General features: G+C 41.9%; 1 protein-coding gene across 3 annotated transcripts in view; it reads left to right on the forward strand.

Annotated features, from left to right (window-relative positions):
• The window catches only part of LOC124595638 (acyl-CoA Delta-9 desaturase-like), a 666968-nt gene that overhangs the window by 638890 nt on the left and 3137 nt on the right, over nt 1–24941 (forward strand). The window lies entirely within an intron of this gene.

A 24941-nucleotide genomic window follows, 5' to 3' on the forward strand; every position in this document is an offset into this window, starting at 1 on the left:
GAAACATCTTGTAGTAACATCGGTAGAACATTACGTAGTAAATCAGCATGCATTGCACCATTTAGATTGCCATCGATAAAATGGGGGCCAATTACCCTTCCTCCCATAATCCCGCACCATACATTAACCCGCCGAGGTCGCTGTTCCACTTGTCGCAACCATCGTGGATTTTCCGTTGCCCAATAGTGCATATTTTGCCGGTTCACGTTACCGCTGTTGGTGAATGGCGCTTCCTCGCTAAATAGAACGCGTGCACAAAATCTGTCATCGTCCCGTAATTTCTCTTGTGCCCATTGGCAGAACTGTACACGACGTGCAAAGTCGTCGCCATGCAATTCCTGGTGCATAGAAATATGGTACGGGTGCAGTCGATGTTGATGTAGCATTCTCAACACCGACGTTTTTGAGATTCCCGATTCTCTCGCAATTTGTCTGTTACTGATGTGAACACTTCCTGTTTCCTTAAATAACGTAACTATCTGTCAAACGGTCCGGACACTTGGATGATGTCGTCCAGGATACCGAGCAGCATACATAGTACACGCCCGTTGGGCATTTTGATCACAGTAGCCATACATCAACACAATATCGACCTTTTCCGCAATTGGTAAGGCCCATTTTAACACTGGTAATGTATCGCGAAGCAAATACTGTCCGCACTGGCGGAATGTTACGTGATACTACGTACTTATATGTTAGTGACTATCACAAAGCGAAAAAAGTGGTTCAACTAAAACATTCATATTTCTTTACGTAGTCCGGAACCGCGGGACTGCTACGGTCGCAGGTTCGAATTCTGCCTCGGGCATGGATGTGTGTGATGTCCATAGGTTAGTTAGGTTTAAGTAGTTCTAAGTTCTAGGGGACTGATGACCACAGCAGTTGAGTCCCATAGTGCTCAGAGCCATTTGAACCATTTTTTTCTTTACGTACTACACGAATATGCAATAAAAATGGCGGTTCCTATTTTAAAAAACGCAGTTGACATCCGTTTGACTTACGGCAGCGCCATCTAGCGGGCCAACCATAGCGCCATCTGGTTTCCCCTTCAAGCTAGACGAGTTTCGTTCTTTGTAGTTTTTTCGTTTGATGCTTATTTCGTGAGATATTTGGCCCAGTCACTATCAATGGCCCACCCTGTATATGCATACCATTACCCCATGACTTTTGTCACCTCAGTGTAGCTCTGAGGCGCATTTGTTTCACTAAAACCTGGCACCTGGTCACGCCGCCAATAACAGGAGACTTGCCCTGGTGTGGTGACATCGACCCACCCGCTACTGTCGTTACCGCTGTTGGGTGCAGTTTCCTGCGAGCGCGGCTAGCCTCGTGTCGCAGTCCCCTTACGTGTATGCTATTCTGAGCCACATGTCGCCACAATGCGGCTACCAGACTGCGGCTGCTAATGCAATACCTCATGGCGGCTTTCTCACTATTTTTTATTACTTCTACTGAAAGACCAGGTTGATTCTCTGGTTTCACAACGACATCACTGTTACCGCCGCAACACTTATTTCTGGAACTGCGTCGTTCAGCCCCATTCCAGTAGAATCACAAGCTGACGCTGATCAGGCACACTGCCACTAGCTTCCTCTTTTCTTTTGCTATAAAATAAAGGGTAAAATTGGTCCAACACGGGCCTACACCTACGTCTCCACCTATATTCTGCAAACCACTGTGAAGTGTGTGGCAAAGGGTTCTTCCTATTAGCCGGCCGGGGTGGCCGAGCGGTTCTATCCGCTACAGTCTGGAACCGCGCGACCGCGCAGGTTCGAATCCTGCCTCGGGTATTGATGTGAGTGATGTCCTTAGGTTAGTTAGGTTTAAGTAGTCTAAGTTCTAGGTTACTGATGACCTCAGAAGTTAAGTCCCATAGTGCTCAGAGCCATTTGAACCATTTTTTCTTCCTATTACACCACGTATGAAGGTTTCTTCCTGTTACATTAACATCTGGAGCATGCGAATAATGGCTGCTTAAATGCCTCTGTTCGTGCGGTGATGAGTGTAATCTTGCCTAGAGATGTGGTACCTCGGGGACCGTAATATATCCTTAGAGTCCTATTTCAGTACTTGTTATTGAAGCTTTGCATGTAAGCTTTTACAGGGTCGTTGGCCTCTCTCTCCAAGTGTCAGACAATTCAAGTTTTTCAGCATATTCGTGATGCTCTCCTGTGGGTCAAACAATTCTGTGACGATTCGTGCTGCCTAGCTTTATATACTTCCGATATCCCCTGTTGGTTCTAGCCGGCCGATGTGGCCGAGCGGTTCTAGGCCCTTCAGTCCGGAACCGCGCGACCGCTTCGGTCGCAGGTTCGAATCCTGCCTCGGGCATGGATGTGTGTGGTGTCCTTAAGTTAGTTAGGTTTAAGTAGTTCTACGTTCTAGGGGACTGATGACCTTAGATGTTAAGTCCCATAGTGCTCAGAGCCATTTGCATTTTTGTTGGTTCTATTTGGTATGGATCCCACAATCTTGAGCTGTATCCTAGGTGGAATGTTTTATAAATTCAGTGTCTACGCGGTTTCGAATTTTTCCAGAAGCCTACCAAGAAACGGAAGTGTGGCTCCTATAGTGAACTTATTACTGTCTTCACAAATTGTTACTTTCAGGTATTTTTATGAATTGATCGATTCCAGATGTGATTTTTGTTAATACTGTAGTCATATGATACTACTTTGTAAAATATAAGATTTTGCATTTTTACATATTTCAAGCAAGTTGCCAGTCTTTGTACCACTTTCAAATATTATCGAAGCTTTTTTAAGATGTTATTTTACAACAGAGAAAGGCATCGTCTGTAAAAAGTCTGAGGTTACAAGTAAAACTGTCTGTCATTTCACTAATATTGTCACTTCGAAATCACACTCACGTCCAAATCCCAAAGCAGTTTGTCAGTGAAGTATAACACTTAGAACCGAAAGCTCGTTCATTATGAACACCCAACATTCAGCCAGACAGAACTGACCTCCTGGACAGAGAGTGCAGCTATTTCGACAAACATCAAATATTCCACAATATTTATACTAACATCGAATGTTTCAGAATATACTAACATTAAAATTACAAGTATTTCAAGAACTTACCACACACGACAAATAGTTGCCCGTGATCGGGTTTGAACTGACTACCAGAAGCACTATGCTATGCTGCACGCGCCCTAGTTTGCGTCATTGCTCCCTCTCCTGCAGAAACAGCGACCAACTGTTTCAGAAATTCTTGTTGAGTCGACTGTAGCACCCCGGATCTAGATTTTATTAATGCTCCTCTGTATGGGGATGCTGGCGGATTCTTGCGTTCTGCTCATGTCGTTACATCATTTATGATGGGCACCAAAGGAAGCGCCTCCCGTCAAAGTTACGTGAAGAGTGGGTCTTCAGTTTCGTTGAACCTCCCATCATCTGTCTTCAGTTCTGGACTGCGGTAGGCCTTCATACGGTGGACATGGAAGACGTCTCTGCGCTAGTGTCTTGAAGAAGGGTAATAATCCTCGACTTTAAGTGTGACGTCCAACTAGCAATGAACAATACGATACGCCCCAAAGTACGGCTTAAATAATTTCTCTGATAGTACTTTTTTCTTCCACACAGGCGTAAAAATCGAAACCAAGGCTCCTGGACAGTGTCTCACAGCAAGGTGATTGGTATTGAAGCACTCTCGTTCCTTTTTCTGCGCGCCCAGGGTCTGTATGCGAGCCACGTATTTTGCATCTTCGGTGCTGCTGATGGGGCGTATCACGTAATCATCCTGGGTATCGTCCAGTTGAAACTGGAGCCGTGTATCCGTTGACGCTTCGGCCTCGCGACCGTCGAGTAGAAAGAACGGTGTGAAGCCTGCAATGTCTTGCTGCGCTTTGTTGTATGCAAATGCGATGCCGAGTAGTATCGTATAACAATCTCTCCGTTCGACATCAAGGTATATAGTGAGCATATCTTCCAGCGTATTATTAAAACATTCTATAAAGCCATTCGCCTGTTGGATGGTAGGCAGTTTTCATCTTGTAGGTGACGTCCCATGGTAAAATTACCTCTGATACTAGTCTCGACTTAAAAACTTCTCCACGATCAGATATCATCATACGGGGTCCTACATGCTTCAAAATGAATCTTGTAAACGGAACTTTGCAATTTCCGGAGCTTCAGCAGTCGGTACGGCTATGGTGACGGTATAGTGGATGAGGTGGTTATTGCAGACTGTTATCCATCGACTCCCCTTTGGCGACATCGGGAAGCTCTCCAAGAGGTTGATTCCAATTCGGCAGTGTGGCTCTGCTGCAGGTGGGATTGGTACCTGGTGCTCCAGATCCAGAGGTAATTGCGGCAATTACACCTAGCGTTGACATTCCTTACAGTGTCTCACATAGTGTCTTACAGATCGGCAGTGATAACTCAATCTGATTCTGCCTAGTCTTCACGAATCACAGATGACGAGATGTTCCAGGAACGTGGAAAAAGAAAAATAGTGCGAGCTCTTGTGCACGAAGCGTGGCATAGTGGTTTGCGTCGCTGGTTGGTGTGCTGTGAGTCGCCACTTCAAAACCGCGACCCACAGGTTACGAGGGGGTGCTGAAAGTTTCCGAATTTGAAGAGTTCGTCCACACATAGAGCAACCGCTTCTTCAGCGTGACAATCTCAGACCACGCACGAGCGCTGCGACGTCTGCAGCAATCCGACGCCTTGGGTTCACTACCATCGATCATCCTCCGTACAGTCCTGACTTGGCCCCTCCGATTTTCATATGTTTCCAAAACTTATAGAACACACTCGAGGACTTCGATTTAAAACCGATAAAGCGGTGCTAGTAGAGGTGAGGCTGTGGCTCCAACAACAACGTCAAACATTCTACAGTGACGGTATAAAAAAATGGTCTCCCTTTTGGAGTTGTGTTCGTCGCCAGGGTGACCATTTTGAGAAGTAAATATGTAGACATGAAGGCTAAAGATGTATGATGTTAAAAACATTTCTCTTATTTAAAAAACTTTGGGTTTTCACACAAAAAATTCGGAGGCATTACTTTTCAGCACCCCCTCGTATTCGTTAATTAGTATTTATCGTTTCTTGAATGTTCTTGAAATACACTACTGGCCATTAAAATTGCTACACCACGAAGGTGACGTGCTACAGACGCGAAATTTAACCGACAGGAAGAAGATACTGTGATATGCAAATGATTAGCTTTTCAGAGCATTCACACGTGCTGACATGAGGAAAGTTTCCAACCAGGAAAGTTTCCAACAGATTTCTCATACACAAACAGCGTTGACCAGCGTTGCCTGCTGAAACGTTGTTGTGGTGCCTCGTGTAAGGAGGAGAAATGCGTACCATCACGTTTCCGACTTTGATAAAGGGCGGATTATAGCCTATCGCGATTGTGGTTTATCGTATCTCGACATGGCTGCTCGCGTTGCTCGAGATCCAATGACTGTTAGCAGAATATGGAATCGGTGGGTTCAGGAGGGTAATACGGAACGCCGTGCTGGATCCCAACGGCCTCGTATCACTAGGAGTCGAGATCACAGGCATCTTATCCGCATGGCTGTGACGGATCGTGCAGCCACGTCTCGATACCTGGGTCAACAGATGGAGACGTTTGCAAGACAACAACCATCTGTACGAACAGTTCGACGTTTGCAGCAGCATGGACTATCAGCTCGGAGACTGTGGCTGCGGTTACCCTTGACACTGCATTACAGACAGAAGCGCCTGCGATGGTGTACTCGACGAACCTGGGTGCACGAATGACAAAGCGTAATTTTTTCGGATGAATCCAGGTTCTGTTTACAGCATCGTGATGGTCACATCCGTGTTTAGCGACATCGCGGTGAACGCATACTGGCGTATGGGGTGCCATTGGTTACACGTCTCGGTCACTTCTTGTTCGCACTAACGACACTTTGAACAGTGGACGTTACACTTCAGATGTATTACGACCCGTGGCTCTACCCTTCATTCGATCCCTGCGAAACCCTACATTTCAGCAGGATAGTGCACGACGGCATGTTGCAGGTCCTGTACGGGCCTTTTTGGATACGGAAAGTGTTCAACTGCTGCCCTGGCCAGCACATTCTCCAGATCTCTTACCAATTGGAGACTTCTGGTCAATGGTGGCCGATCAACTGGCTCGTTACAATACGCCAGTCACTACTCTTGATGAACTGTGGTATAGTGTTGAAGCTGCATGGGCAGCTGTACATGTAGACTCCATCCAAGCTCTGTTTGACTCAATGCCCAGGCGTATCAAGGCCGTTATTATGGCCAGAGTTGGTTGTTCTGGGTACTGATTTCTCAGGATCTATGCACCCAAATTGCGTGAATATATAATCACATGTCAGTTCTAGTATAATATATTTGTCCAATGAATACCCGTTTATCATCTGCATTTCTTCTTGGTGTAGCAATTTTAATGGTCAGTAGTGTATCTTGTGTTTGTAATGTTTGCGTGTTCTGCAATATTTGACGGCATTTATTCTTGCAACACATATTGCTGTAGACTGGACGTATTTCCCTGTTGCAGCCTTCAGCACAGTCGTTTTTGTACCATGTGACGTCGGCTTCTTTAGCTGGTGACGATAAGCACTCGACATAACAGAAAAATAACCTCTTGAATCGACTAGCACCCAAACAAGTTGGCCGTCGACATTGTGAATGACATTTCTTGAGATCTTGGTGATTGTCGTTCACAAAGGATTCTCATCTATGGCGCCTTTACCTCCACAGATAGCCGCCTCGCTTAGTTTTCCTTAATTCGCCGGCTAGACAAGCGGCCTGTACCTCTAAGGCAAGTTGGGGAGCAACCTCGTCCAAGGTACAGCGATGGACTTCATTCCACAGGGCGACTATAATCGTCCGCAGTCGATTGGCGTGAAGTGAGCTGTTATGATGGTTCAAGTCTTACGGCATAATAGTCATCGAACACTCGTCTTCTCCCTGTTCAGTAGCGTGCAACGTGTCCAGAGCACTCACAGTGAAAACATACTGGCGTGTTGTTCTCAGCCTCCCAAGTGAGACGTTGTATTTGACGGAGGAATTGGGTGTACCTGCATTGGTCGTATGCTGAGTATCATTTGACAGTTGCTGCGTAATTTCAAGTCAATCGAGTCCATTCTTCATGGCTTGTTCAACTAGTGGCAGAGATGGCTGCCAAAGATCAGTACACCTCTTCTTCGACAGTCTTTATTACCTCCTGATGTATGAAGTCGGCATTCATGGCTGTTATCTCTTGTGTATACGGTCCGATACTTCTGGCTGCCACAAACAGCTCACCCATTACTATCAGGGGAAAGCTCATGGTGGTCTTCAACAACTGCCAGAGGGACCACATTCGGCAGTCGGTCATACCGCTGTTGTCCGACTCTTTTCTGTTGAATTTCCTCGGTTCGCAGGTACCAAATGACGAATTTCTCCGTTGTTGTGACTTCCTTTACCAGGAAACTTGTCACCTGTCTTCTGCGATCTCTTTCATGAAGTGTGAGATCTTGTAGGCTTGTGCCGTTTTCGGATTCGCGTGTAACTTATATCCAAAACATTTTGTATGTACGATTGTGTCGTTATCCTTTATATTTGGCCCTGTTCTTTAATTATTCTTCCGCTAAGAATACTTGCTGCTGATTGTTGCCAAAAATTTTCTTCGGCTCAGCCGGGACCAGCTTCTCTTCATTCTTCTCGAATCATTCCTGGTCTGTGCAGTCCATGTGAAAGTTCACATTTGCCAAAAACATCATGTCATCCCACTTGTTGTATTTGGCGACTTAGTTGAATCCTTTGAGCTAGTTCCTCAGGTCCTGACTAGTGTCTCTGGATAACACTGGTGGATGCTTAATGTGCGGTAGACTTACTACTGTTTTGGAATCCATTTGTCTTCTGAATATATAGATCTTAGGGACGATGTACTGTTTGTATTCGGGTTCCTGGTACGTTACCTAATTGGAGCTAAGGTGATGTGGACGTTTTGTAGTAGCTGGCACGTCCACCAAATAATGTCACATAGAAACCACAATCAAGTCCACATCCGAAGGCAGGGTCGTGTGTGGAGTAAAAGATAGCACAGAAAAACCATTTAGCACAGGAACCAACGGTACAGTCAGAACACAACTCTCGGCTGTGGAATGTTGCTTTTTATACAGATATCGAATATTCCAGAAAATACGAACATTAAAATGTAATGGTCGAGCTATTTAGGCACACTCTTACGTCCTCCTATTTCGTGTACAATGATCAGTATTACGATCAAACAGACGGCGTAGCAATGGGTAGCCCGTTGGCTCCAGCTGTTCCAAACCTCTTCGTGGAGAATTTTGAGGATATTGCCATAGATACTGCGCCATTGAAGCCGAAGTGTTTTTTTCGATACGTTGTCGACACGTTCGTTATTTGGCCACACGGACGCGAGTAACTAGACGAGTTTTTGGAACACCTCGTTGACATCAACAGTAGTATCCAGTTCATCATGGAGGTATAAAAAGGTAATGCATTGCACTTCCTCCACATCCTTGTCCATCGTAAACGAAATGGGTGCTTTGGCCTTAGCGTCTACAGAAAATCCAACCACACAGACCTGTTCCTGCACGCCACCAGCCAACATCATCATCCAGCACAGAAGCACACAGTATTACAAACATTGGTGCATAGTGCAAGAGTAATATCAGACGACGATAACCTGCCCTATGAACTGAGCCACCTACGCAAGGTTTTCAGGGATAACGGCTACAGCACCCATCAACTGAAAGAAGTGATTTCTGGGAAATATCAGAATAAGACCACCGACGAAGAGCAGAAAAAGAAACTTGCTTTGCTGCCATTCTGTGGCTCTGAGTCGGGCAAGATAAGCCGCCTGTTGAAAAGACACAAGATCAAATCAATCTTCAGGCTTCCAACGAAAATTCGTAAATTACTGAGACCAGTTAAAGACACAGTAGGTCTCAGAACACCTGGAGTCTACGAAATACCTTGTGAGTGTGGCCAGAAGCTATCCAGAGAAATCTGCGTTAGCTGAGCATGCGTTAGAAAAGGGTCACCACATAAAATTTGACGATAGCTCTGTCGTGGCTCGCACTAACGGCTTCTAGGACAGTTTAATAAAGGAAGCTATTGAAATAAAAGTTACCGCAAACACCTTGAATAGAGACGGTGGCTTAGACTTTAATACAGATTTTCTAATGCAATCTTCCAGTAAACATTTACTGCAGTTAGTTGGTTCAAATGGCTCTGAGCACTATGGGACTCAACTGCTGAGGTCATTAGTCCCCTAGAACTTAGAACTAGTTAAACCTAACTAACCTAAGGACATCACAAACATCCATGCCCGAGGCAGGATTCGAACCTGCGACCGTAGCGGTCTTGCGGTTCCAGACTGCAGCGCCTTTAACCGCACGGCCACTTCGGCCGGCTACTGCAGTTAGTAACGTTGTCTTTCAATCTAACTCACCCTGTAAACTTTCCAACTAGGATCACTAAAACCTCAAGGACAGCCATTGATAACATTTTTATAGACAAATCAAAGGAACAAATTCATATCATAAAACCTGTAATAAATTGACTATCAGATCATGACATGCAGCTCCTTGTTTTAGATGTAAATTCTAAGTAGATTATCAAGACTGCTAAATCTGAGTACAGGAGAGTAGTCAATCAACCAAAAATTGAGTGTTTTAGAAAACTGCTCAAAGATATGAACTGGAAAGATGTTTAGAGTGCTCATGACGTGAATAAAGAATATAACACATTCATGAACAATGTCAGTACCATGTCTGAAAACTGTTTTCCTCTAAAAGTTACTCAAATTAAACAGAAGTCTATTTTAAATCCATGGATTACACAAGGAATAAAGATTTCCTGTAAGACAAAAAGGAGAATGTATCTGTCGACCAAGAATAGCTCCAATGCTGATGATTTAGCTAAATACAAGGAATACTGTAAAATATTTTAAAAGGTAATTCAGAGATCTAAACAAATGCACTACGAGAAGAAGATAGCAATGTCAGGGAACAAAATAAAAACAATATGGGATATAGTGAATGAGGAGACTGGTAGAACCAGAAAGGAACAGTAGCAAATAGCATTAAGGGTAGATGACACATACGTAATCGATGGGCTTAGTGTGGCAAATCTATCTAACAAGTACTTTATATCCGTTACTGATAGAATGGGATTGTCAGGATCAGTAAGTAATGCCCTTGAATATCTGAAACTAGCCTTTACAAATAGCTTCAGGTACATGAATATGTCACTCACTTCACCAAAAGAAATAACTTCCATAATAAAATCTTTAAAAACAAAGCATTCTAGTGGTTACAATAAAAATATCAACAAAGTTAATTAAAGTATGTTCTTGTGAGTTTAACACAATTCTAAGTTACTTGTGTAGCCAGTCAATTATAACTGGGACATTTCCTGACTGGCTAAAATATGCAGATGTTAAGCCTCTATTCAAGAAAGGGGATAAAGAGATACCATCAAACTACAGACCGATTTCACTTTTGCCAGCATTCTCAGAAATTTTAGAAAAAGTAATGTACAGACAGCTTCTCAACCATCTGACCACAAATAACATATTATCAAGAACACAGTTTGGATTTCTGAAGGGTTCTGATATCGAGAAGGCTATTTACACCTACAGTGAAAATGTACTTAATTCATTAAATTACAAGTAACAAGCAGCAGGTATTTTCTGTGATTTGTCAAAGGCATTTGATTGTGTGGACCACAACATCCTTTTAAATAAATTAGAATTCTATGGTGTCATGGGCAGTGCTGCAAAATGGTTCAAGTCATACCTCGCTAACAGGAAACAAAAACAGTGTCAGCGTAAGGGACTAGTGAATTAAGTCATCAGTCATCGTCAGAATGGGAAGAAATTACTTGTGGTGTCCCACAAGGTTACATCTTAAGGTCATTGCTTTTTCTTGTGTACATTAATGATCTCTCATCAGTTACACTGCCAGAAGCAGAGTTCGTTTTGCTTGCAGATGACACAAGTATTGCAATAAATAGTATGTTGAGTGTAGTTCTAGAAAGATCTGCTAATGATAGTTTCATGGATATTAATAAATGGTTTAAAGCCAGCTCACTGACATTAAATTTCGAAAAGACTCACTATATGCAATTCAGAACCTGTAAGAAGTTTTCACCCAGCATATGCATAAAGTATGAAAAAGAGCAGATAGAAGAGGTTGACAGTCTTAAATTCCTGGGATTACATCTTGATAATAAATTCAGTTGGGAGGAGCACACCACAGAACTGCAGAACCACCGTAACAAATCTGTATTTGCAATTTGAGTGTTAGCAGACATAGGCGACATAAAAATGGAAAAGCTTGCATACTTTGCCTACTTTCATTCCATAATGTCATATGGTATAATATTTTGGGGTAACTCTTCAAGTCAAACAAAAGTTTTCAGAGTCCAAAAGCGTGTAAAACGTATTATCTATGGAGTAAATTCACGGACGTCCTGTAGGAACCTCTTCAAAGAACTGGGTATACTAACTACTGCCTCTGCGTATATTTACTCCTTAATGAAATTTGTCCTAAATAATATATCTCTTTTTCCAACAAACAGCTCAGTTCATACATACAATACCAGGAACAAAAATGATCTGCACAAGGGCTTAAAAGCACTTACTTTAGTTCAAAAAGGGGTCCACTACGCAGGAACACTCATTTTCAATAATTTGCATAGATCAGTTTAAAAGGAGCCTGAAAGACTTACTAGTGGCCAACTCCTTCTACTCCATTGATGATTTTTTAAATAGAAACAAATGATACATTGTATATATTCGTACTATTAGTATTGTTATTTCAGATTAAAAAAAAATTGACATGTTCCACATCCACGAGGATCTCCTCAGCACGGATCTATGGAACGGAAAACTAATCTAATCTAATCTCAGCGCTGCGTGGGATCCAGCGATCGCGCGGTTGAAGAGGGCACACCGAACGCCGACTAAAAACATGCCCATATATGGCAATGTCACGGACACCAGTGACGTCACAGCCGGCAGCTAGTGTATATAAGGGCGCACCAACAGCCCACTGGCAGTCATACCACTTTGGCCAAAACCCAAGAACATTTTATTCATTAAAATGTAAGATGTTTCAAGAACATTTCAGAAACGATAAATACTGAATAACAAATAATCGCTGGTGGTAGGGTTTGAACTGGCGACTCTTAAGGCACCCGCCAGTGGCACTAACCACTACGCGACACTGTGGCCCACAGCTTGCCGCAGTACACAACATTAAGGGGATACGGAATCGGATTTTGGGTTAAAAAATCGAATTTTTTTTTATTGGCGTATTATATTCTGCCATGTTTCCTCTTTAAAATGACGTATCATACATAGCTCTACTACAATTATAACTATTTTATTTTTATATATTTGTGAGATCGGGTATTGCGCTTTAGTTATACACGTCTCTCGTGGCTGACCATGAACTTTTTGGCAGTACCTTTAAAGTGACATGAATTCAAATATCCCGGTTTCCAGCGACTATTTATACACTAGTTGCCCGAAAATGTTTCTCTCTGGTTTCCTCAAGTTACTCTTTGACTTTGTGGCGGGACTGTTTTGTAAACAGTGTGATATAAGAAAGTAGTTGTTGTTGAGTTATTTCGTATTTAGTGCTTCATTTTTCGCAGTGAAAATGCCTAGAGCTAAAGCAAAAGTATTTAAAAGCGTGTGAACTGGCAAAAGAAAAGAAATAATGATTCATTAGCAAAGCAAAGCAGTTCATCATCATCACTGTTGGAAAATGTGAATCCACTTATTACTGATTTGCCGAACGAACTTACACCAAATGAAAACAGTGCTTCTCATAAAAAACTAAGAGATTTGGAAGAGAAATATAATTTACTTGATAGAGGGAATGAAGTTTTTGAACTCATTGATACGAATATATTGTGTGAAGCTCTTGAAAACAGTTTGTGCTGCAAAAAATGTCGTGGAAACGTTTCTCTGAAAGTAGAATCCCATGTTGGCCTGGCTGCCCAGTTTAATTTAATATGCAGTGTTTGTAAATACAGCTGTAAGTTTCCAAGTTCGGTTTCAGTAACTGTAAATAATGGATACAAGAAAACTGAACTTTATAGTGTAAATATTAGGTTAGTTTATGGATTGCGAGCAATTGGTAAGGGCAAAGCAGCTGGTGATATGCTATGTGGTGTTCTAAATCTTCCAAGTGCACCTTCAAAGTTTGAAGCTTACAATTATGTACTAGGATCTGCAGTTGAAGATGTAGCACAGCAGTCAATGCAGGTTGCTGTGGGAGAAGCAGTGGAAGAAAATGACGGCAGTCGTGACCTCACAGTGGCGTTTGATGGCACGTGGCAGAAAAGGGGCCACACCTCCAACAATGGTGTTGTAACAGCAACTAGTGTTGATACTGGCAAGGTTATTGATGTTGCAATAATGTCTAAATACTGTAGGTGCACAGGCAGGCTGAAAAATGAACACAGTGATGACTGTATTGCTAATTATTATGGTAGTAGTGGTGGCATGGAGGTTGCTGGGGTGAAGAAAATTTTTCATCGCTCTTCACAGTGGTATAATGTTCGCTATGTCAAATATCTGGGAGATGGTGACTCTAAAGCATTCAAAGAAGTTTTGGAAAGCAAACCATATGGGAACAGTGTAAATATAAGCAAACTTGAATGTATAGGACATGTGCAGAAGAGAATGGGTGCCAGGCTGAGAAGGTTAAAATCAGTTATGAAAGGGAAAAAACTAGATGATGGGAAAACCTTGGATGGCAGAGGAAGATTGACTGATTCCATAATAGACCACATTCAGAACTGCTATGGCCTTGCAATCAGGCAAAATACAGGCAATCTTGAAGAAATGAGGAGAGCTATATGGGCTTTATATTTCCACACCGCATCCACGGATGAGCATCCACAACATGGTTTGTGCCCCAAAGGTGAAAACAGCTGGTGTAAATACAATAGGGGACTAACAACAGGAGAGAAATACATTCACCACCACAGTCTACCATCAGCCATCATGGCAGAAATAAAGCCCATTTTCAGAGATCTGGCTGACAGAAGTCTTCTGATGAAATGTCTTCACGGAAAAACGCAGAACCCCAATGAGTGCTTGAATAGTGTGATATGGCATCGTCTCCCAAAAACAGTGTTTGTCGGAATTAATACACTACATTTTGGTGTGTATGATGCTGTGGCAACCTTCAATCTTGGAAATATAACTAAATGCCAGGTCCTTCAAAAGTTGGGTATGTGTGTTGGTTCCCGTACGGTACGTGCTATGTTCTTTTTAGATCAGCACAGACTAAGGCATGCTGATAATATAATCAAGACATTAGTGAAAAAAGCAAGACAGGTGCAGAAGGGTGCCAAAAGAAGACTTGAAGATGATTATGAAGACTGTGAAGGGGGTATTAGCTACGGATCAGGAATGTTTTAATCTTCTTTCTCCGTTTCCCGTAAGTTTACTTTTTACTTCATCTAGGAACATTATCTCAGGTACTGGTCAACCTAGAAGTCTGAAATTTTTATGACGTAGTGACATAGGTCCCTATTACATACTGAAACAACGATTTTTTAATTACTTGATTTACAAAAGACTTAGGGGTGATAGTCTAGTAAAAAGCGATGGAAAAAATTTACTTAAAAATAAATGTACAATATCTCTGTAAGAAAATACTTTGACAATAAACTGTTGTTTCAGTATTGTTGTAACATATGAATGCACATACAGTAAAATTTTTACCTCTCTGTCTCCAGTAGTTTGTGAGAAAATGTTCCCTATAGTAGGCATATATTAACATTGCGGGGATAGGTGATTCCGTATCCCCTTAAAAGCTTGGATCCCAGCACGCTCCTCTGAGACAACAACTGTCGATTATTCTTCATCCAAGATGATGTGCTGCATTGCCCCTGCTAATAAACTTTCAACTCAGTTACAAATTTAGTTTGATACCCTGAATGTTTGCAGTTTCTTTAAAAAGTGTTGGCGTAGTACTGAGCAAAATACTTGTCGGAAATCAAGAGATACTACATCTACCTAAAGCCCTTCATCCATGAATTTCAGTGTGTCATAAAAATATCACGAACTGCATTTAGCACATTATTTTAATCCTTGATGGTTGGAATGAAGGAGTTCATTCTGTTCGAGATATCCCATTACATTTGAGATCGCGATATGTTCTAAGATGGATGTCAATGATACTGGATAGTAATTTTGTGGGTCACTGTGCTATCTCTGTACATAATGTGATAGGGGTCCTCAGTCTATGGAGATTCGTTTAGTATTGGGAATTTCATTTGTTTCACAATGCCACTGTCATTAAAATCTCTATCACTCTTTTTTTAGTGGTGCCAGAATTAGACTGGGGCAATACTCCAGGGTTCCCCTCTGCGAAGGAATATTTGAAAACTGAGTTCAACATTTCTTCTACTGCTTTACTACCCTCAGCTTCAGTTCATGTGTCATTCAAGTGTGTCTGGAGGTTTACTAAGTTACGTCTGACAGTCTTTGCGTATGATCAGAATGTCTTTCAGTTTTGCATGTGGTCGTTCAATTAGACTCTGCTACTGGAGCTCACTGAAGGCTTCGTACATTACCCTGTTGACAACCAAATGCATTTCATGTAGAATCAATAGGCTTGAAATCAAGCAATGACGTCATGCAGTGTAACATCCCCAGTTAAATATAATAAGCGAATCATATGCCAGGAAATCTCTCCCACAAACCTTTTGGTTTGGTGGCGTTTACTAATAGTGGTAAGATTAGGATTCTCATTCAACACCAGGATGCTTTAACAATTATAGTCAACAGTTTACTGTACTTTGAAGGCAAATTTGAGTAATAGGATAGAGGACAGACAAAAACATTCCAATCTACAAGTAATGCTTTTGCCTTCCTCTTTCATGAATCGAGTTACAAACTGAATGGAGGCGGAGATTGACCATACTAGAAACGTTGGAATCACATCAATCCTTACAGCATTCATTTTCGCATCAACTTTGGACTTCAATGTATTATAAAATGTGGGATGGTTCTTAGACAGATTGATAAGTGACTGCGATCATTTTAGTATGTGTGGTATGTGTACATTGCTCAAGATGCTGGTGGGGTAGTTCAAAGACATGAACCACACCATCATGAATGCAAAGCAAGAGCTAATGCTTGTACAGGGTGCAACAGATAATAAATCATACATTCAAGGACAGAATAATTTCAAAAAGGATAAAATTGTGCTTGAGAAATTAGTATGGATAGTGCCTTTATGCCTGTAACTGATGAGGTGCATTCAAAAATTTGAAGAATAAAGAATTTCAGTATTCAACTGTCATTAAATTTCCATTCATGGAAACTATTTGAATATCCTACACTACCAAGTACATCCAGGCAGACATGGGCTATTAACACAGCTGTTCAGTTACAAACACCTCAAGTCATAATTTTGGTGCTGAAAGCCGACAGGAAGGAGAGCTGGAAAAGGATTGATCTGAGTGCATTCGACAACTGTAAACTAACCAATCATAAAATTTAACTTAATTCAGAGTACTACCCACACAATAATTTACATCTAGACTGGAGTAATAATATCTACAGGCTACTGTTTGATGCATGAGCAAGGTTCTACCTTCCCTACTATTATACTGATTAATTCAGGTGCAGCTTCAGCCCACAGAAATTTAAGGAATTAGCGCCCATTGTCATGATACATTGCTCAAAGCAGAACTTTGTCACTAGCAGAAACTTTGGAGCAATGGGACGCGCACCTCAGGTGATGTGCATGTGCTCCTGATGCCTCCTTTCAGTAAGTTTCTGAAGTAGGGTGTGCATAAAATGTAGTGAGACCATGAAGCACAGTGTAATTTTCAGCATGATTCACATGGAAAATGAAATGTATTTTTCTGTACTCTCAGGCAGAACAGTAAGCTGATCATCATGTAAGAGGAAATCAGCCAATTGCTCAACACAGAAATGAGCATCATACCCACTCAAATTGTGGAAAAAATGGTTTGTGTTATGGCAGTTGGTAGTTCAGCATGTATGCATTGTCTGCTGCACTGTGGAACTTGGCAGTTTGATAGCAATGATCTCTAGTTGGAGTTTCCACTTCTCTGCCTAATGGGAGCCCAGAAATATGACAGCTGATTGCTTTCTCATGTAATTCATCCCCAGTGTATGGATAAAAATGATTATGACTCAAGTCATATGTGCATATGGCCTGGTATGTTGTTGCATGTGGTACCTGCTGTTCTGTGAATGTTGTATGAAAGGCAGTGAGGTCACCCTCACAGCACACCACAGGAGTGAGGAGGTACTCAGAGTCAGCATATGCTACAAAGCAGTCATGTTCCTGGTGGTGGATATTCTTAAATTTTAAGAATTTATTTTCTTCAGTGGGTATTTCAACATGGCCACATCCAGCCTGGAGCCCCTCTTTCTGCTGTGGTGAAGCCGTGCATGCAGGAGTGTGACTCCTTCTCATCCAACGACTGTGCCGTTATTATGGGAGGTTCATTTGATGTAGCAAGAAATCAAGCAAATGATGCAATTAGACATATGAAAATGGTACTGGGTAAGTTAAATGACACTAAAACAGTTGTTGTCAACATTCCACAGAGGCATGATCTTATAAAACAGTCTATTGTGAACCGGGAAGTTCATAAAACAAATGACAGGATTAAAGATCTATGTAGTAAATTTCAGAATGTGTCTCTAGTAGATGTCAGCTATCTAGAAAGGGAGCTGCACACATCTCATGGCCTGCACATGAACAAAAGAGGCAAAAAGATCATTAGTAGCAAAATTATTGAGGAAGTCAGGCGACATTGTTCACAAAGTGATGAAAAGAAGTCCATTGCCATGGGGTGGTACAACCCACCTCAACAAAATCTGCCACAACACCAGCCACCGCTGGCAAGCCAGGGTAACTTGTGAAGCCTGCTGGCCTCATTGCTAGTCCAAAATTATCCTCTAAGGTCCAGCACGTAAAACTCAGCCTTAAAATCATACACCAGAATCTTGGTAGTCTTAGAAATAAGCATAATGATCTAGATGTAATTTCACGGATTAACAAACCCGATATATTAGTTGTAACTGAACATTGGTACAATGAAGCTCTGATTAGCATTAGTCAACCACTGTGTATGAAATTCTGCACAGCCTTCAGTAGACAAGACAAGACTGGGGGAGGTGTAGCAATTTTCACTATAAATGAAAGTAATTTCAATGTTTTTGATATGAGTGCCTTCTGCTTGGAAGGAGTCTCAGAATTTGCTGCAATAAACCTGAAATGGGGTAGAGATAACATAACAGTTATCGGTGTTTACAGGCCACCTGCAGCAAATACAGATACCTTTTTTGTAAATCTTTCTGACTTGCTTGTATACATAGACACAACATTTTTTGGGCCAAATGGTCATGTAAATATTATAGTTACAGGGGATATAAATATAATTTATTAACAAATGATGTCAGCACCAAAAAGTTACATCGTCTGTGTGATGAATTTAACCTGACCCCACTCATTCGGGAACCCACTAGAGAAATTGGCAATAGTAAAACATGTTTTGACAACATAATAACAAACATGACCCACCTATCCCACATTGCATCGGTTTTAAAACTAGCAATCTCAGATCACCGTGCAGTACAGCTTAAATTGGAACGCCATGAGGCCCCCACTGTCACCACAAAGCAATAAAGAATAATGTATAATGACAACATAAATAGACTAAACTGGATGCTAGCACAAATAAAATGGTTTGAAAATAATAGCTTTTCATATGATAACTTTGCTGCTGACTTCTATTACTGCTTTGATACCACATGCCCAGTTGTAGTCACAAAAATGAAACAAACAAAAAATATAAACAAAAATATTTGGGTAAATAGTAATGTCACTGAAGCGAGGGAAAAATTAAAACTACTCCACAGTGCAATGCTGAATAATAGAGAGATTCCTGAGCTAAAGGAAACCTTCAAAATATATCAAGTACACTATAAGGACTTACTTACACAGACCAGGAGCAACTATGTTGCAAATAAGCTTCAAAACTCACACAACGTAACTACTGGCATCTGGGCAGTCATAAACAGTTTTGGAACCGGCAATGACAAATCCTGTATGGGCTTTACTATTAACCACAATGGCATGCTCATAAAAGACCAACTGGAAATTGCAAATATTTTTAATGAATATTTTTCTTCCGTAGGGGAAGCCATAAATGACAAACATAAAAACATGCACTACAGTTTTAAAGGTAATACATGTGACCATAGTATATATCTAGCCCCCACAAACTGTGCAGAAATAATGGGCATCATTAGCTCTCTAAAACCCTCTAAATCAGCTGGGCATGATGGCCTAAATACTAATGTTTTAAAAGCCTGTAGCCAAAATGTCTCTGTACCTCTGTCTGCAGCAGTCAATAATATAATACACTCCTGGAAATGGAAAAGAGAACACATTGACACCGGTGTGTCAGACCCACCATACTTGCTCCGGACACTGCGAGAGGGCTGTACAAGCAATGATCACACGCACGGCACAGCGGACACACCAGGAACCGCGGTGTTGGCCGTCGAATGGCGCTAGCTGCGCAGCATTTGTGCACCGCCGCCGTCAGTGTCAGCCAGTTTGCCGTGGCATACGGAGCTCCATCGCAGTCTTTAACACTGGTAGCATGCCGCGACAGCGTGGACGTGAACCGTATGTGCAGTTGACGGACTTTGAGCGAGGGCGTATAGTGGGCATGCGGGAGGCCGGGTGGACGTACCGCCGAATTGCTCAACGCGTGGGGCGTGAGGTCTCCACAGTACATCGATGTTGTCGCCAGTGGTCGGCGGAAGGTGCACGTGCCCGTCGACCTGGGACCGGACCGCAGCGACGCACGGATGCACGCCAAGACCGTAGGATCCTACGCAGTGCCGTAGGGGACCGCACCGCCACTTCCCAGCAAATTAGGGACACTGTTGCTCCTGGGGTATCGGCGAGGACCATTCGCAACCGTCTCCATGAAGCTGGGCTACGGTCCCGCACACCGTTAGGCCGTCTTCCGCTCACGCCCCAACATCGTGCAGCCCGCCTCCAGTGGTGTCGCGACAGGCGTGAATGGAGGGACGAATGGAGACGTGTCGTCTTCAGCGATGAGAGTCGCTTCTGCCTTGGTCCCAATGATGGTCTATGCGTGTTTGGCGCCGTGCAGGTGAGCGCCACAATCAGGACTGCATACGACCGAGGCACACAGGGCCAACACCCGGCATCATGGTGTGGGGAGCGATCTCCTACACTGGCCGTACACCACTGGTGATCGTCGAGGGGACACTGAATAGTGCACGGTACATCCAAACCGTCATCGAACCCATCGTTCTACCATTCCTAGACCGGCAAGGGAACTTGCTGTTCCAACAGGACAATGCACGTCCGCATGTATCCCGTGCCACCCAACGTGCTCTAGAAGGTGTAAGTCAACTACCCTGGCCAGCAAGATCTCCGGATCTGTCCCCCATTGAGCATGTTTGGGACTGGATGAAGCGTCGTCTCACGCGGTCTGCACGTCCAGCACGAACGCTGGTCCAACTGAGGCGCCAGGTGGAAATGGCATGGCAAGCCGTTCCACAGGACTACATCCAGCATCTCTACGATCATCTCCATGGGAGAATAGCAGCCTGCATTGCTGCGAAATCTGGATATACACTGTACTAGTGCCGACATTGTGCATGCTCTGTTGCCTGTGTCTATGTGCCTGTGGTTCTGTCAGTGTGATCATGTGATGTATCTGACCCCAGGAATGTGTCAATAAAGTTTCCCCTTCCTGGGACAATGAATTCACTGTGTTCTTATTTCAATTTCCAGGAGTGTAGAATCAGGCACCTTTCCAGACAGACTAAAAATAGCACAGGTAACACCCATTTTTAAGAAAGGTGACAACAACAAAATAGAAAACTACAGACCAGTCTCAATCCTTCCTGTCTTTTCCAAAATAGTTGATAAAGTTATATACAACAGGATTATAAACTTTCTTAACAAACACAACCTGATGTTCGAAAATCAAAATGGATTCGTAAAAGGTAAATCAACTAGCACTGCAGCTGCTCAACTAATTGAAGAGGTGTTAGGGGGTATCGAAAGCAAGGAACATGTGGCAGGTATATACCTAGACCTGGAAAAAGCCTTTGATTGTGTGAACGTTGACATCCTATTAGACAAGCTATGGAACATGGGCATTAGAGGCACTGCTTATGACCTAATAAAGTGTTACTTAAAACGGAAAGTGGTGTCTACAAATCAGAGATCACTTGCATAAAATATGGGGTGCCCCAGGGCTCGGTATTGGCCCCCCTTCTGTTCTTGATCTATGTAAATGATATTAAATACTGTACTATAAATTCCAAAATTGTTCTGTATGCCGATGACACGTCCGTTGTATGTAAAAAGGGATCATGTAATGAACTAGAGGCCGAGTGCAATAATGTGACAAAAGAAATTGTTCAGTTTTTTAATGAAAGCCAGTTAAATGTAAGCACCCAACGAATTGGTAAAGAAAGAGTCTAGTGTAAAATTCCTTGGCGTAACAATCCAAAGCAACCTGAAATGGGACACACATATTGACTCTCTAGCAACTAAGTTGTCAAAAAATATATTTGCAATCAGTACTATTAGCAAGTTCTGTAGAGACACTGTAGTCCTAAAGACTGCATACCATGCTCTTTTCTCCTCTCACTTGAACTACGGTATTGAAATTTGGGGGGCAACAACCAAAGCTAATCTAGATAAACTACTCATTCTTCAAAAAAGGGGTGTGAGAATAATCTGTGGAGCAAAATATAGGGAATCTTGTCGCAACTTGTTTCCAGAAACAGAGGTGTTAACTGTTATAAACACATTCATTTTAAAAGCCATATTGCTTGTGAAAAGACTGCACACAAACACTTATTCAGATTTCCACCAGTACAATACTAGAAATAAAGAAAGATTTTACATTGGCAGCCACATAACAGCACTTTACGAAAAGGGGCCTCAGTATGCAGGTATAAAATTAGCTAATGCACTGCCTAGAGCAGTCATGGCTCTTTCTACAATTAAACTGAAACATCAGCTTAAGAAATTTTTAGTAAAACACCCTTTCTACACATTAGAAGAGTACCATACTTATATGAAGAACAACAAATGCTCTGTGAAATTATGTGAATAGAAATAAGTAAACACCTTATTGTAATTTTGTAGTAAATTAATGACATATTCAGAAGAATGTGTCTTGTGTTTTGTACAAATAACTTTAATCATTACTGTTTCTTTGTACATGTGCAGTGTACCATTCGATGTTGAATAAAACTATTATTATTATTATTATTATTATTACATATTAGTTCCTTTATAGAGTAATCCAGCAAGTGGTTTGCCTAAGTGCCCACTGGAAATGAAACAATTAAGGCATCTAGGGCAAATATGCTGTGAACCATATTTTTTTGGCATTTGGGAGTAAATACGGTTGTTTCTCCCCTGGGAGAATAACAAAAAAATCTACATGTTTCTCATAGTGACCAGTTAAATTGCAAAAGTGAAGTGATTCATTTCAAGAGGGCAGTTGCACACCATGTTGATAAACTGTGAGTGGAACCAGCAGAGTTGTCCCCATACAGGCATGTCAGTGCACACAAGGCACAGTTGCCAGTTGTGTGAAAGTTTATAGTATTTATTGATATCTGGGGAGCTAGAATAATATTACCAATTATGTCAAGCATGTTCACCAAGATTGCTGACCAAAGTGACAAATTTTGCACTGTAGACCAAGAGGCTGTGGGTGGCCAGCATACACACAGTGATCACAAACCCCATCACACCTTGATCTGGGCAGAATGGATGCAGCCTAAGTTGTGAACCAAAATGGGGATGGAGTCATTGGCACACAGTTGTGCAGATGGTAAAGTTATGTCTTGGAGGGGGTGGAGGTCTCAACAAATGAGTTCAAAGTATCCATATGCAGAGAGAAAAGGGGTGAAAGTTCAGTAGCAATGTCTGGAAAATGCCCCACATTCAAGACTTTTCATGTCCAAGAAGCTGGTGCACTCTGTTGGAATTATATGTGTGTGAAGTAATGTCTAGAACAAAATCGCCCAATAGACTGCCTGTGGAGATACATTGTTCGGTACCTTAGGAAGCTTCATCAGCACAAGTGACACTGCATTGTGAGTGATCGTTTTCCTGTCGCACCAGTGTAGGTTGTTGAGTATTTCACTGTGAAGCACTAAATACATTTGTACAAAACTCACTGTCTTGTTGTAGGAATTTCGATGCTCAGTGCATGAACTGGGAATGTAGAAGCATTTGATTGAGCTGTATGTAGTCATTGCAGATCACCAATGTAGACTTTACACCAGTATGGGAAAAAGGTAATTCATAGTAATGACACAGTTATGTATAACATGCACTTCATTCCATACCGAGCGAGGTGGCGCAGTGGTTAAACACTGGACTCGCATTCGGGAGGACGACGGTTCAATCCCGCGTCCGGCCATCCTGATTTAGGTTTTCCGTGATTTCCCTAAATCGCTCCAGGCAAATGCCGGGATGGTTCCTTTCAAAGGGCACGGCCGACTTCCTTGCCCGTCCTTCCCTAATCCGATGAGACCGATGACCTCGCTGTCTGGTCTCCTTCCCCAAAACAACCCCAACTTCATTCCATAACTGACACAGGATGAATACATGTCTAAGTTCACAGCAGACATAAAGCACACTGAATCATAGGTCTTCAGATATCCCACATGAGGTCGCTGTTGCTAATCAGAGAGTTTCCTCTTTGCAGCAGCCACTGTTGCTGGCAGAGTTCTCACATCTTCCTTAGCTCTAAATATAACAATTCATCCACTGGTCCTATTACTTAATAGCTAATTTGAATGTTTCTTTTCAGTATCAGTACATTAAGTACAAATTATCTCATTCTTATGGTAAATGATTTTCAAGACTATATACAAACTTACTCGATTAAGTCCTTCCATTCGATACTAAGTCATCTGCTCTAGAGTATAGTGACATCAACAAAATGAAGGTGGTTCAGATATGTTCCAGTAAAACATAGTCATTCATTTACTAGTTTAAGGGTAGCAAAACTTCCTCTAGGTTTGCTGAGAACAGCTTTGATGATGTGGAATCTCCTTGCATGACCACACTGTCAGTTCTGAACTTCTCTCTTTCCTGATGAAGTCTTTCCTCATCTGTAGCATTGGCGTATACACTGTTCAGCATACCTACATAATAAATGCCCTGTTTCTGAAGGACTGTCAGCAAAGATTGTGCTGAAAGCAAGTCTAAACCTGTCTCAAAATTTACAAATCCAAGAGAATGCATTAATTTGTACTCAGTGCATCGCTCTATAATTTCATTTGTGATGGAAACACTCTATTGTGTATATCTGCACCTTAAGAGAGCTTGTTTATTTACCTGACTAAAATCAAATTTTTTTCTGTATGACTGGTCATAATTTTGATGAATATTTAGTACATTTCAGAGAAGAGGCTGACAATCTATAGTTTTTTTGCTTTATGATATATGAAGGGTTCTCAAATTTTTCTTCTAACGGTACTTTGTTGGAACACCTTGTTTATTTTGAAGGTTAATAAAATTTTAAACAATAACAAAACTTGTTTCATTCAATGATTACTTCTATTTGAAATCATAACTAATAACGCTGAAAACATAATAACATTTTTAAAAAATAGTATTGTCAAAATTTTGGAAAAAAATGATATGTTATTAATAATTTTTCACGGAGCACATATTCACTTCCTATAGGACACCAGTGTTCCACAGAACATAGTTTGGGAATGATGCCCTGCCGTCACCTTTCACCCATGTGTCCCATAATTTATCAGTTTAGGTGACCTTTTTCCATCTTTTGAGTATCCACTGGTTGATATACTATGAGAATCGCTGTGTAATGATATGTTGTGAACAGAGGCACATGTGTGAAACA

The sequence above is a fragment of the Schistocerca americana genome, chromosome 2 (assembly GCF_021461395.2).
Source record: "Schistocerca americana isolate TAMUIC-IGC-003095 chromosome 2, iqSchAmer2.1, whole genome shotgun sequence".
NCBI lineage: Eukaryota > Metazoa > Arthropoda > Insecta > Orthoptera > Acrididae > Schistocerca > Schistocerca americana.